This window comes from Dendrobates tinctorius, unplaced genomic scaffold, assembly GCF_039654945.1.
Source record: "Dendrobates tinctorius isolate UK_male_01 unplaced genomic scaffold, ASM3965494v1 ptg000116l, whole genome shotgun sequence".
Classification (NCBI taxonomy): domain Eukaryota; kingdom Metazoa; phylum Chordata; class Amphibia; order Anura; family Dendrobatidae; genus Dendrobates; species Dendrobates tinctorius.
The window spans coordinates 32,577,109-32,591,838 of record NW_027361784.1 but is presented as its reverse complement, the minus strand read 5'-3'; the positions used below and the strand labels follow the sequence as shown (position 1 = coordinate 32,591,838).

Genomic DNA, 14,730 nt, shown 5'->3' with positions numbered 1-14,730 from the left:
CGTGCGGCACAGTCGGTGTGTGCGGCGCTCCCCTTCCTCGTGCGGCACAGTCGGTGTGTGCGGCGCTCCCCTTCCTCGTGCGGCACAGTCGGTGTGTGCGGCGCTCCTCATCCTCGTGCGGCACAGTCGGTGTGTGCGGCGCTCCCCTTCCTCGTGCGGCGCTCCCCTTCCTCGTGCGGCACAGTCGGTGTGTGCGGCGCTCCCCTTCCTCGTGCGGCACTCCCCGTCCTCGTGCGGCACAGTCGGTGTGTGCGGCGCTCCCCGTCCTCGTGCGGCACAGTCGGTGTGTGCGGCGCTCCCCGTCCTCGTGCGGCACAGTCGGTGTGTGCGGCGCTCCCTGTCCTCGTGCGGCACAGTCGGTGTGTGCGGCGCTCCCTGTCCTCGTGCGGCACAGTCGGTGTGTGCGGCGCTCCCCGTCCTCGTGCGGCACAGTCGGTGTGTGCGGCGCTCCCCTTCCTCTTGCGGCACAGTCGGTGTGTGCGGCGCTCCCCTTCCTCGTGCGGCACAGTCGGTGTGTGCGGCGCTCCCCTTCCTCGTGCGGCACAGTCGGTGTGTGCGGCGCTCCCCTTCCTCGTGCGGCACAGTCGGTGTGTGCGGCGCTCCCCTTCCTCGTGCGGCACAGTCGGTGTGTGCGGCGCTCCCCTTCCTCGTGCGGCACAGTCGGTGTGTGCGGCGCTCCCCTTCCTCGTGCGGCGCTCCCCTTCCTCGTGCGGCACAGTCGGTGTGTGCGGCGCTCCCCTTCCTCGTGCGGCACAGTCGGTGTGTGCGGCGCTCCCCTTCCTCGTGCGGCACAGTCGGTGTGTGCGGCGCTCCCCTTCCTCGTGCGGCACAGTCGGTGTGTGCGGCGCTCCCCTTCCTCGTGCGGCACAGTCGGTGTGTGCGGCGCTCCCCTTCCTCGTGCGGCACAGTCGGTGTGTGCGGCGCTCCCCTTCCATTATAGATGATGGTGTCCATAGCGCCGTCTCATCCTGTTGTTGCCGTGGTGTCGCCCCCCCCCCCCCCCGATCAATATCACCACCAGATTGTGTCAGTGACTCGAAAGGTAACTGGATTAGCGCGGGGTCCTCGCAGGGACATGGGCTCCCTGCAGCCGGACAGTGAGTGTAATTATACGGACAGATACAGACGCATCGCAGCGGTTTCTCCTGATGTAGCAGAGCTGAGTTTGTTGTTGTTTCTGCATTCATTGTGGTTAAGTGTGAACAGCACCATGAAAAACAATTCGTACTGAGCTCTGCTACATCTGACAGCTTCTCCAGTAAGCCCGCTGACTACCACTGTGAGAAGTCTCCTGCCTGTCAGCAATGTCTATAAACCGGAGTTATGCTGGATTCGTACTCGGTGGGCTGCAGGATAAACCCCCACTTCTTTGCAGGTGTTTTTTTAGCAGCGTTTTTTGGCTTGCGTTTTTTTGTGTGGCCAAGTTTGTTTCTGAAAGATGCCTGAACTAGAGCAGAGGCAGAGAGGAGCGACTGAGTTATTAATGGGGATCTGTCAGCAGGTTGTGCTATGTAATCTGAGAGCAGCATGATGTAGGGGCTGAGACCCTGATTCCAGTGATGTCATTTACTGGGCTTCTTGTTGCAGGTTTTTTTTTTTTTTTTCATAAAATCACTTTTTATCAACAGGAGATTATAACTACAGGACTAGGTGTCTTCTGCCTCCTGGTCCAACTACACCCTCATCACTGATTGGCAGCTTTCTGCCTATGCACAGTTTACACAGGAAGCAGCCTATTAGTGGTGTGGGCGCAGTGTTATACACAGCTAATCATTCTTGAGCTCTGCTAGACAGCAGAGGACAAAAAAGGAAGAGATTTTAATCAAAACTACAGCAAGCAGCCCAGAAAGTGACATATCGCCAGAATCCAAATCTCTGCCCCTAAATCATCCTGCTCTCAGATTACATATCAAAAACCTAATTGCAGATTCCATTTAAAGGGGTGGGTGGACTTCAGAACCAAACTTGGGGTTGTTCAGATTGGAAAAACTGAGACTTAAAGGGACGATCTAATAATTGTGTAGTGTGAAGAAACAGTACAGAGATCTGTATAATCTGTATTCACCTAGGCCTTCATCAGTGACCAACGGACTTAACAGCAGTGGGACTGTGGATTCTTTACTGTAAGAGCAGTGAGACTGGATTCTTTACTGTAAGAGCAGTGGGACTGTGGATTCTTTACTGTGAGAGCAGTGACACTGTGGATTCTTTACTGTGAGAGCAGTGACACTGGATTCTTTACTGTGAGAGCAGTGACACTATGGATTCTTTACTGTAAGAGCAGTGACACTATGGATTCTTTACTGTAAGAGCAGTGAGACTATGGAGTTCTATGCTACAATATGTTGCATGGGTTGATTCAGACAAATTCATGGAGGGCCTGGATACCTTTTATGAAAACCATAATATTTTGGATTATGGGACAGCACATTGCCTTTTTTTCTGCTGTGTCCTATATCTGTCGCACTCTAGAACTCCAGCACTCTGTAGCATACGGTATATACCCCAGTACATGAGCCGCTGTTTCCTTCCGGGGTTGCGCTGTTGATCAGTGTAACCCCTTGTGTGCTGCGGGTGATCGGGAGTGCCCCCGCGGCCTCTGGTGTCCGTCCCTGGGTGCATTATATTGATCTAGTGATGTGTATAAGAGCGGGGGGATTAATTAGGTCAGCCACGTGTTAGTGCCGCTGATGGACACTGCATGGGAAGAGGTCATATCAGGGGAGGGATCGGCTGGTTACTCTCTGTTGTGGCAGGGACGTGCGGGTTATGTGGCATTGCCTAGATTTATCCCGAGCGCCCGGTCATAGAGGAGGCGGAGGATTCGGGGCTGGCATCACTTTCTAATCGAGTTCTGTAATGTAGAATTTTATTTTTTTTCCTGTAGTCAACATGACATTTTCTCGCCTCCTCCAGAGCTGCATTCACAGTTCTACAGTGGTTTTTGTTTGGCTTGTGGCTTGGGTGCCTTTTTTCTCTCTGCCGCACCCCCTCACCCCACACCCACATATGTGGAGTTGTGTCCAGGGACAGGACTGAATTAAAGGATTATTCCCAAAAGTTATCCCATACGATCGATGGCTGAATTCTGCAATACCTGACAAAGCCACAGAGAAGTGTGGCGCTGTTCCTAGTTATTTCTGTGGTGTCCTGCTGCCTGGCATAGTGGGTTACACATCAGATACTGTGCACTGACAGGGGCGACTCGCCACCATCGGGTTTGTGAACATCCTGACACTGTGGTATATGTGCGGCCCCTTCTCTGGGATGTTCCCGGCCTCCTCCGTCTGACAGCTGCGGTTACATTCACTGACCGTAGCAGAAGGCAATTACTTCAGTTCTCCTCCATTTACCATGCTCCTCTGTGCGGTAACCTTTACATTTATTTGCATTCCTCTTCTGGAATTTTAATTTTCTTTTTTTTTTTTAAACTTTTTTTGTTCATCATTCACGGCAGCCTGACCTCACCGTTCCCACCAGCTGCACCCACAGCAATGAGTCCCAACTCTGTCCATCCACATCCTCGCCTTCCCGCTTTCATTTTTTTTCCTTCTTTCTCCACCCATTCACTCCTCCCTTTCTCTGCCCTCTTTTTCATTCCTTTTTTTTGCTTCCATTTTCCTTCCTTCTCTCTTCTCTCTTCTTTTTCTTTTGCTTTTTTTTTTCCTCACTTCCTTTTCCTCCTTCCCTCTCTCCTTTCGGTGTGGCAGTATCGGGGGCTCCTCATACAGTGGTTCAGGGGTCCTCATACAGCGGTACGAGGGGTGTCGGGGCTCCTCATACAGCGGTGTCCTCATACGGCGGTGTGTCGGGGGGCTCCTTGCGCGGCGGTGTGTCGGGGGGCTCCTTGCGCGGCGGTGTGTTGGGGGGCTCCTTGCGCGGCGGTGTGTCGGGGGGGCTCCTTGCGCGGCGGTGTGTCGGGGGGGCTCCTTGCGCGGCGGTGTGTCGGGGGGGCTCCTTGCGCGGCGGTGTGTCGGGGGGGCTCCTTGCGCGGCGGTGTGTCGGGGGGGCTCCTTGCGCGGCGGTGTGTCGGGGGGGCTCCTTGCGCGGCGGTGTGTCGGGGGGGCTCCTTGCGCGGCGGTGTGTCGGGGGGGCTCCTTGCGCGGCGGTGTGTCGGGGGGGCTCCTTGCGCGGCGGTGTGTCTGCTGTGTGTGAATACCAGAGGCCTGTGCCGGGGGTGATCTCTCAGTGACGGGGGCCTCTGCTCGTGCAGGTCGGTGGCGAGCCGCAGCACGCTGATGTCTGGAGGCCAATGTTCTGCTCTCTGACGTTATTCTCTTGGCTCTTTCGCTTCCCTGGAAAATCTCCCCTCGTCAGTCCTAGAAAGGGACAAGTCCTGAGTGCGGCCCCCCGATCCCTGCTCTATTCTATAGAGATTTCAATGATTCTTTCATATTGAGGAGTCTCCATGTTGGAAAGCGCAGCTTCATTGGGGTCATCACCCAGCTTTTCACAAACCCTGCACAGCCTACGAGTCGGCCTTGTATAGCAGTGCCATGTTCTGCTCCCGTTTATGCCAGTCTTCACTGCGGTTGTAGAATGATATTCGCCAGCCATGAAAAAACTAAGCATGAGCCGAGATGAAGGTAAACGGTACAGGAAGGGATCGTAGAGGAAGGGTCCATCCGATCAGAAATCATACAGGGCACAGGGGCGGGACGGCTCCGCACGCTCTAGTGGCGTCCCCGCTCACTCTAGTGGCGTCCCCGCGCGCTCGCTCGCCTAAAAATGTCCTAATCTGATCTAATCTCCTCGGCCTCCTCGTGGCCCTCGGCCGTACGTTGCGTCGCCATTCACGCCCTGAGTGGTGTCTTGTAGGTGCTGACATGCCATGCGGACCCCTCTGCGGTCTCCATTACCCGTGTAGACTTTGCGCCGTCCCTGCACAGTGATCCCCGGCACGGCCAGACCTCAATAGCGCTACCTTCAGAGATGTCCTCCTGGATCGGACATGAAAGGGAGACATTAATGCATGCGCTTATTTAATTTTCCATCGCTGACGAGCGTCATCTCCTTGAAGTCGGCCTTAATGAACAGCGAGCGTGCCGAGCTCCCCCCAAGGACACGGCTAATTAAACACCAGAGACCCCTTGTGCTGACGAATCAGGGGCAGTTCCCAGTGAGCGAGAACTGTACTTTTTTTTTTGTTTGTTTTTTGTGTTTTTTTTTTTCAACCCTCTGTGCACGAAAATGTGCTTCTTTCCAAGGAAAATTGCCTTGTTCCCTCTTGTCAGATAAGGCGCCCAAAGTGTTTAGGAATCCTATTAGAATTATTTGAGTAAAGCTAGTAAAATCCCCTTTAAACACGTGTGCACTTCACCTTTAGGGACCACACGCCTGCGGTTCGTCGCTCACAACAGGCTGCGGACTTTGTGAAGCAAAGGTCTCGGGGCGTCTTCCTTGAGAATTTTGCTGCACGATTTCGCGACCTCAGAACTCCAGAGCAGAAATCATAACTCAGCCGAGTTCCATAACAGTCTCCAGCAAGATTCTCATATAAATTAGATAGTGGGGAGACTCGCCCGCTTGGATGTTCTCTTGGCTGGTGCTGCCTTCTCCAAAATGTTCCATCTTCTTAGGCTTTGTTCACATGGTGGCAGAAAACTGCTCCTTTTCCGTCAGTTCACCACTGACTTTATGTTGCGGTTTCGCCTGCAGAAGCCATTGTCAGGGGAGCATTGAAATGACCGCAGGGCTGAGGCAGTTTTCTGCCACAATGTGAACGCAGCCTTAGATGATGATGGTCATCAATATCGATTAAGGAGTAGGTGTGACTGACCGAGTTGGTGCGTGGCTGATTTTTAAGCATGCCGTGTAGTAACGGCCACTGTGCCGGCGTGGTGGTGTTTTCGGACCTTTTACTTCTGACATGTGGCCCGGTTCTGCTTTGCACTTTCCCCGCCAGGGTATTTGCATAGGTACCCTGTGCGTAAATGCAAATTATCATAACCCTTTCCCTGCCGGCAGCTCTGCGGTACATTGCTTCGCACAGACGTGCAGGACGGGACACAAGATAATTGCATGGCGTTTATAGGAAGGCGTTGTGCCGGCGCTTCCTCACCCATCGCACCCGGCTTCCCCTTTCTCTGAGATTACACTACGGAGGACATTTCAGAATACGGAAGTGTCCGTAGAGGAATGTGCCGCTGTGTGGGAACTGCAGATCCCAGCATGCCACGCCACTTACCAACCACTGAAGCGTGCCAAGGTGCCGCTTGCTAATCTATATTGTCGCTTCACCTGGGGATACAATTTTAAGCCTCTATTTAAATGTACAATTGGTGAGGGTCTAACCGCTGGGACCCTCGCTGTGCTCCATTTACACTCTGTGGGAGCAGTGGTCTTACACGGTCAATACCGCACCCATGGGAATGAATGGAGGGTCGGTCATGCTTGTGCACTACTACTTCACTCACACGGGGACTTTAGGACCCCCAGCGATCGTACATTTATGCGTTTTGGTTATGGGGTGCCACGACCGCAGATGGCGCACGTGGTTCGTGGACCCACTGTGCCACTATTTGGGCTTACATAGGAGGGGCATAGGTAAGCGGCTACCTGGTGTTCACTGCAGCTCCTGAGGGTGCTGTCAGGCTTATGTGGCAGAGAGCCCCCTGGTACCACTCCCAGGCAGCCACCGGTCCTGTAACTGCTGACGGATACTGAGTCACAGACCGTTCTGTATTCAGAGACTGGTTTTAGCAGTCCGGATATGTGGAGTTCACGTTCAGGTGCTGGCCATACATGGACCAGGGGACGAAGTCCAGGCACTGGCCGCACACAGGCCAGAGGACTAGGTTCAGGCGCTGGCCACACGGGCATGGGGCGAGGTTCAGGCTCTGGCCACACGGGCATGGGGCGAGGTTCAGGCGCTGGCCACACGGGCATGGGGCGAGGTTCAGGCGCTGGCCACACGGGCATGGGACGAGGTTCAGGCGCTGGCCACACATGGACTAGGGCACGAGGTTCAGGCACTGGCCACACACAGGCCAGAGGACGAGGTTCAGGCACTGGCCACACATGGACTAGGGCACGAGGTTCAGGCACTGGCCACACACAGGCCAGAGGACGAGGTTCAGGCACTGGCCACACATGGACTAGGGCACGAGGTTCAGGCACTGGCCACACACAGGCCAGAGGACGAGGTTCAGGCACTGGCCACACATGGACTAGGGCACAAGGTTCAGGCACTGGCCACACACAGGCCAGAGGACGAGGTTCAGGCACTGGCCACACACAGGCCAGAGGACGAGGTTCAGGCACTGGCCACACATGGACTAGGGCACGAGGTTCAGGCACTGGCCACACACAGGCCAGAGGACAAGGTTCAGGCACTGGCCACACATGGACTAGGGCACGAGGTTCAGGCACTGGCCACACACAGGCCAGAGGACGAGGTTCAGGCACTGGCCACACGTGGACTAGGGCACAAGGTTCAGGCACTGGCCACACACAGGCCAGAGGACGAGGTTCAGGCACTGGCCACACACAGGCCAGAGGACGAGGTTCAGGCACTGGCCACACATGGCCTAGGGCACGAGGTTCAGGCACTGGCCACACACAGGCCAGAGGACGAGGTTCAGGCACTGGCCACACATGGACTAGGGCACGAGGTTCAGGCACTGGCCACACACAGGCCAGAGGACGAGGTTCAGGCGCTGGCCACACATGGACTAGGGCACGAGGTTCAGGCACTGGCCACACACAGGCCAGAGGACGAGGTTCAGGCACTGGCCACACATGGACTAGGGCACGAGGTTCAGGCACTGGCCACACACAGGCCAGAGGACGAGGTTCAGGCACTGGCCACACATGGACTAGGGCACAAGGTTCAGGCACTGGCCACACACAGGCCAGAGGACGAGGTTCAGGCACTGGCCACACATGGACTAGGGCACAAGGTTTAGGCACTGGCCACACACAGGCCAGAGGACGAGGTTCAGGCACTGGCCACACATGGACTAGGGCACAAGGTTCAGGCACTGGCCACACACAGGCCAGAGGACGAGGTTCAGGCGCTGGCCACACACAGGCCAGAGGACGAGGTTCAGGCGCTGGCCACACATGGACTAGGGCACGAGGTTCAGGCACTGGCCACACACAGGCCAGAGGACGAGGTTCAGGCACTGGCCACACATGGACTAGGGCACGAGGTTCAGGCACTGGCCACACACAGGCCAGAGGACGAGGTTCAGGCACTGGCCACACATGGACTAGGGCACGAGGTTCAGGCACTGGCCACACACAGGCCAGAGGACGAGGTTCAGGCACTGGCCACACATGGACTAGGGCACGAGGTTCAGGCACTGGCCACACACAGGCCAGAGGACGAGGTTCAGGCGCTGGCCACACACAGGCCAGAGGACGAGGTTCAGGCGCTGGCCACACACAGGCCAGAGGACGAGGTTCAGGCGCTGGCCACGCACAGGCCAGAGGACGAGGTTCAGGCGCTGGCCACGCACAGGCCAGAGGACGACGTTCAGGCGCTGGCCACGCACAGGCCAGAGGACGAGGTTCAGGCGCTGGCCACGCACAGGCCAGAGGACGAGGTTCAGGCGCTGGCCACGCACAGGCCAGAGGACGAGGTTCAGGCGCTGGCCACGCACAGGCCAGAGGACGAGGTTCAGGCGCTGGCCACGCACAGGCCAGAGGACGAGGTTCAGGCGCTGGCCACGCACAGGCCAGAGGACGAGGTTCAGGCGCTGGCCACGCACAGGCCAGAGGACGAGGTTCAGGCGCTGGCCACGCACAGGCCAGAGGACGAGGTTCAGGCGCTGGCCACGCACAGGCCAGAGGACGAGGTTCAGGCGCTGGCCACGCACAGGCCAGAGGACGAGGTTCAGGCGCTGGCCACGCACAGGCCAGAGGACGAGGTTCAGGCGCTGGCCACGCACAGGCCAGAGGACGAGGTTCAGGCGCTGGCCACGCACAGGCCAGAGGACCTAACAGCTCACTAGTTCCACTAAAACTAACTCATAAGAACATGTTACTTGGCAGCTCCCTATTGGGGAGGTCTTTCATACAAGATGCCTCTCGCCTATTTACTGGGAACACTAGGTGCGCCACCGGGAACTGTGGTGTTCAGAGAAACAGAAAGCTGGAGACACCGGGGAACACGTTACGTGGCCGGCGCCGTAAGTTGGTCGGGCGCCGGCATTATTGTTACAGGGGGCAACCCTTTTTAAAAGAGTTCTCCCGCGTTGACCAAAAGAAAAAATCTAATGCATATGTGGCTGATCCCCACTGGTCTTGTTGCAATGCTTCTCCTGAGCCCTCTGGTTTTGTGTCGATACTTGGTAAACAGCAGAAAATGCCCCTTTGGCCATACCTGCCGGGTGGACATATGGTTAGGAGTGCATGAGATCAGATAAGCGTTGGGATCGGTGTTTAAGGGGGCGTCAAGGGATAGTGTTGCTACTTTTACATTTTAACCCTCCCAAGCCTTTATTTTTTATTTTTTGGACAACTTCTTTAAAATGTATTTTCCAATATTTTCCATATTGCTAAAGAACGCGTGACCAACGTCCATTCCGAGCACCATTGTTGGGATTGTTGGAAGTTCCTCCACAATTCACAATGTTATCCGACAGCCATTGTTGGCAAAAAGAAGCAAAAGTCCATCTATAGAATATGAGAGAAAAAAGTTGAGAAGTCCGGGACTCATATTTGGACTGACACCTGACTGATGTTGGGGTCTACCGGAGAGTGGGGCCCACTTCTGCTGTCCGATCTGCACTACTTTCTTACTTTACTTAGGGGAGAGGTCCTGCTACCACTCTGATGGGAAGTTTCCTGCCCATACACTCAAAATGTTAATGTTTTGTTCACCGAGCCAGTTAGTTATCACTTGATCTCCATCATGTGGGAAAAGCATTGTCTTCACCACTTTGCTCCTGGATGATCGGAGAAGTTGTTCTTGGTGGAGGGGTAGATCCCATTCTTTATTCATGGCCGTGTTCTTGGGGTAAATTGTGAGTGAGAGTCCCTCCATGGATGAGAAGCCCCTGCACATGAGTGGTCTCAGGAGGCTTTACTGTTGGCCCATAGGACCCATGACAGCATCACCTTTTCTTCTCCAATCATTCTTCCAATCTGAAGGGGCTTCATCAAAGAAAACAACTTTTCCCCCGTCTTCTGCAGTCAGATTCCTCCATAATGTCAGTCTGTCCTTGATGTTTTCCTTGGAGAAAAGTGGCTTCTTTGCTGCCTTTTTTGTCACCAGACCTCCTCCAAAAGCCTTCTCCTCACTGACTCCTGCCTGCTACCATCTTGGAGCAAGCTCTTCACTCTGGATGAAACGATCTCACAGTGGAATCCATTTTAGGAGACAGTCTTTGCACTTGCTGGACATTTTTTGGGTGCCTTTATGCCTTTTTCAAAGCAATTGAACCCCGTCTCTTTTAAAGTTCTCTATCTGATAACTAGTTGATTTGGGCACAATCTTACAAGCCGCAATGTCCTTGCCTGTAAAGCCCTTTTGTGCAAATCCATCATGACTGCATTCTGCATGCTGTTTCCTTGGAGGTAATCCGCATGACAGTGATATCTGCTGCCTTGTCCTCGTTAACACTTTCTACCGAGCTAACTACTGAAATGATGTTACAGTTACTTTTCAAAGCAATCTGGAATTAATGCAAATTGCTGCTATATAAAAACCGAAGCAGCAAAACTTTGCGAGAACTAAAATTTGTTTACCAGTCTCAAAACGTTTGGCCATGACTGTAGCTTGTTTGATAATTAGATGCTATGGTGTAAGGGGGCTTGTGGATCGTGGCCGTGGCAAGTTCAGTATGACTTGTTCCCCAGTAAGTGCCTCCAGTGTCGCCCTTGTCGTTGCTGAGAACAGACCCCTGCAGGTAAAATTTGGGAGTGGCGGGAGGAGGCCGTACAGACAAAAACTGGTTCTTCCTCATAACTGGGATGACTTTCTCAAATTTCTTTGTATCCTCGGGTTATTCTGCTGGAGCTGTCATCTGGTTAAAAAGAAAATGTAAAAATTAAATCTAACAGCAGTAAAAAAAAAAAAAAAAAAAAAAAATGTAACCTGTTTTGCTCTCTCCGGTAGAGTAGAACTTGTGACGTTTTATCAAACCTTTTTCAGATATTCGCTGGGGAGAAAATGAAAAACTATAAGACCAAATTGCAATACTGCAAAGCTCCTCCTGTAACCCACGCCTTTTTTTTTTTTTTTTCCCCTTTTAAAGATCAAGCTCAGACATTGGCTACATGCAGGTGCCCCTCAGCATTCACTATATTAGTAATAAACTATTGCTATGGAGCAGCTTAAGCTGTGAGACTTTTTAGAATATTCTGTCTTTTCTAAGGAATATGAGGCATAACAGTATTTGACTTGTATCCTGAATTTCAGAAACCGCAGCAGCATGGTGAATATTATACAGCAGTACTGAGAGGTGTATCTGTGAATCCAGCTCTGGAAAGAAATAAACACTTGACAGAAAGCAACAGCAGATTGGAGGATATCATATAGAAGTACTGACTTAGTGTAGTTGTGCATCCAGGGCTAGGATGAGATGAAACACTAGGAAGCCACAACATGGAGGGTAACTCTTCTAATGGAACTTAGTTTTTTTGGACTTTCATGCGCTGCTTGACATAATAAACAATCCTGTTATATTGAAGGATCAATCTTTTACTCCCATTTAATCCCAACGCTTTTCGAAGTGAAAAACACTTCTTCAGGGGAAGACAAATATTCGTAGCATGGAGGGTGTCACACAGTAGTACTAAGTGATGTAGCTGTTAATCAAACACTACAATTAGATAAAACACCATAAACCAGCAGAATGGAGAGTATTCTACAGCAGTATTGAGTGATTTAGCTGGGAGTCAAACACTCGGATGAGATAAAAGACCAAAAAGCAGCAGTATGTAGAGTATACTACAGCAGTATTGATTGGTGTAGCTGTGAATCTAGGGTGAGATAAAACCATAAAGCAGCAGCAGAAGAATGGAGGATATCCTACAGTTGTACTGAGCGGTGTACCTCTGAATCCAGCAATAGAATGATATAAGACACCATAAAGCCGTAGCAGCATGGAGGACATCATACAGCAGTACTGAGTGGTGTACCTGTGAATCCAGCGCTAGAACGAGATAAAACCATAAAGTAGCAGCAGAAAAGTAGGGGATGTCATACAATTGTACTGAGTGGTGTGGCGTGAATCCAGCACTATGATATAAGACACCATAAAGCAGTAGCAGCATGGAGGACATCATACAGCAGTAGTAAACAGTGTAGCTGTGAATCCAGCACTAGCATAAGATAAAACACCAGAAAGCAGCAGCATAATCTGCGAGTGTCTCTCTGCCTCTGTCACTCTGCTCCTCTCCCCTCTGTAAACTTCAACTGCTCTTTTTCCGGTTTGATACTTTGTGTTTTTCTATTGGGCATTTTTTGCTTTGATGGTGGGAAGTAACAATTCTTTTGCTTTTGTTCTTTCCAGACCCTCAGGAACGAGCTGCCGCGCCTCGGAGCCTGGTGTAGGGAGATTCTTGGAAACGCGTGAAGAGCCTCTCATCTGCTGGTAAATATTAGCTCAGCTGTCCCCTCTTCACCTGTGGGGCTGCGTACAGAGGACGGCAGGACGGGACTTGTCCGCCTCTACGTGCTCCCCGGCTGCGGAGCTTCTCCCTCTCTACCCGATGCATGCTACATTTACAGGGGGTTTGAGCCACCCCTCCGCCCCTGTAGGAGACCCCCCTAGTTAAAGGGATTGTCTACTTTTTACAACTAAACCTTAATCATTGGAAAACAAAAAAGTTCTGCACCTTTCCAGTCTACTTTGTGGGCATTTTCCTCACCATTTTCAGCATCTCTGCCTCCTGTCAATGAATGCAATAACTGTTCAGAGTTTCCCACGATTGTATCTACTTTGGGCTCCGGACTGACGCATCGTATCTGCACTGATACATTGTTGCACCTGCACAGGATAAAACTGTAGGAAAACCTCAGCTGTACTGAGCGCGTCCATGTAATTCATGGTAACCGACACCAGGGATGTGTGCCGGCGGCTGCCTGTAGGTAGATGTGTGCCGGCGGCTGCCTGTAGGTAGATGTGTGCCGGCGGCTGCCTGTAGGTAGATGTGTGCCGGCGGCTGCCTGTAGGTGGATGTGTGCCGGCGGCTGCCTGTAGGTGGATGTGTGCCGGCGGCTGCCTGTAGGTAGATGTGTGCCGGCGGCTGCCTGTAGGTAGATGTGTGCCGGCGGCTGCCTGTAGGTAGATGTGTGCCGGCGGCTGCCTGTAGGTAGATGTGTGCCGGCGGCTGCCTGTAGGTAGATGTGTGCCGGCGGCTGCCTGTAGGTAGATGTGTGCCGGCGGCTGCCTGTAGGTGGATGTGTGCCGGCGGCTGCCTGTAGGTGGATGTGTGCCGGCGGCTGCCTGTAGGTGGATGTGTGCCGGCGGCTGCCTGTAGGTGGATGTGTGCCGGCGGCTGCCTGTAGGTGGATGTGTGCCGGCGGCTGCCTGTAGGTGGATGTGTGCCGGCGGCTGCCTGTAGGTAGATGTGTGCCGGCGGCTGCCTGTAGGTGGATGTGTGCCGGCGGCTGCCTGTAGGTGGATGTGTGCCGGCGGCTGCCTGTAGGTGGATGTGTGCCGGCGGCTGCCTGTAGGTGGATGTGTGCCGGCGGCTGCCTGTAGGTGGATGTGTGCCGGCGGCTGCCTGTAGGTGGATGTGTGCCGGCGGCTGCCTGTAGGTGGATCTGTGCCTTGCGATACTGACAGGGAACGGCACCTGGTGATCGGCAGCGATTGCGGAGAACAGCAAACAAAACCTCAGCTGCCATGAATCAGACTCATGGTTTCTTATTACAGGGGGTGTGAGGTCCCCACCACGCTAAAGGTCATTCACAGTGTGTATCTAAGCTAATGGAGTGACATACTTTCTGCTGATCTACTGCACCCAAGCTTAGCATGTGACCTTCTGTATACTAAACTGGGGTATCTAAATCTATCCTGTGTGATACTGACTGCTGAGCCGTGTATCTAATCCTATCCTGTGTGATACTGACTTCTGAGTTGTGTATCTAATCCTATCCTGTGATACTGACTGCTGAGCAGTGTATTTAATCCTTTCCTGTGTGATACTGACTGCTGAGTTGTGTATCTAATCCTATGTGATGCTGTCTGCTGAGCCGTGTATCTAATCCTATCCTGTGTGATACTGACTGCTGAGTTGTGTATCTAATCCTATCCTGTGTGATACTGACTGCTGAGCAGTGTATCTAATCCTATCCTGTGTGATACTGACTGCTGAGTTGTGTATCTAATCCTATCGTGTGATACTGACTGCTGAGTTGTGTATCTAATCCTATCCTGTGATACTGACTGCTGAGCAGTGTATTTAATCCTTTCCTGTGTGATACTGACTGCTGAGTTGTGTATCTAATCCTATCGTGTGTGATACTGACTGCTGAGTTGTGTATCTAATCCTATGTGATGCTGTCTGCTGAGCCATGTATCTAATCCTATCCTGTGTGATACTGACTGCTGAGTTGTGTATCTAATCCTATCCTGTGTGATACTGACTGATGAGCCGTGTATCTAGTCCTATCCTGTGATACTCTCTGCGGTGTATCTAACCCTGTCCTGCGATACTCTCTGCGGTGTATCTAAGCCTGTCCTGCGATACTCTCAGTCTCTGCGGTGTATCTAAGCCTCTCCTGTGATGCTCTCTGCGGTGTATCTAAGCCTATCCTGTGATGCTCTCTGC

General features: G+C 52.9%; 1 protein-coding gene across 7 annotated transcripts in view; it reads left to right on the top strand.

The window, feature by feature from the left end:
• Positions 1-14,730, top strand: part of CYRIB (CYFIP related Rac1 interactor B) — a 190,014-nt gene that overhangs the window by 124,350 nt on the left and 50,934 nt on the right. For all 7 annotated transcript variants that reach the window (XM_073590328.1, XM_073590334.1, XM_073590331.1 and 4 more), the window contains one exon: positions 12,465-12,545. The gene's annotated coding sequence lies outside the window, so the exon portion shown is untranslated. The remainder of the gene's footprint in view (positions 1-12,464; positions 12,546-14,730) is intronic.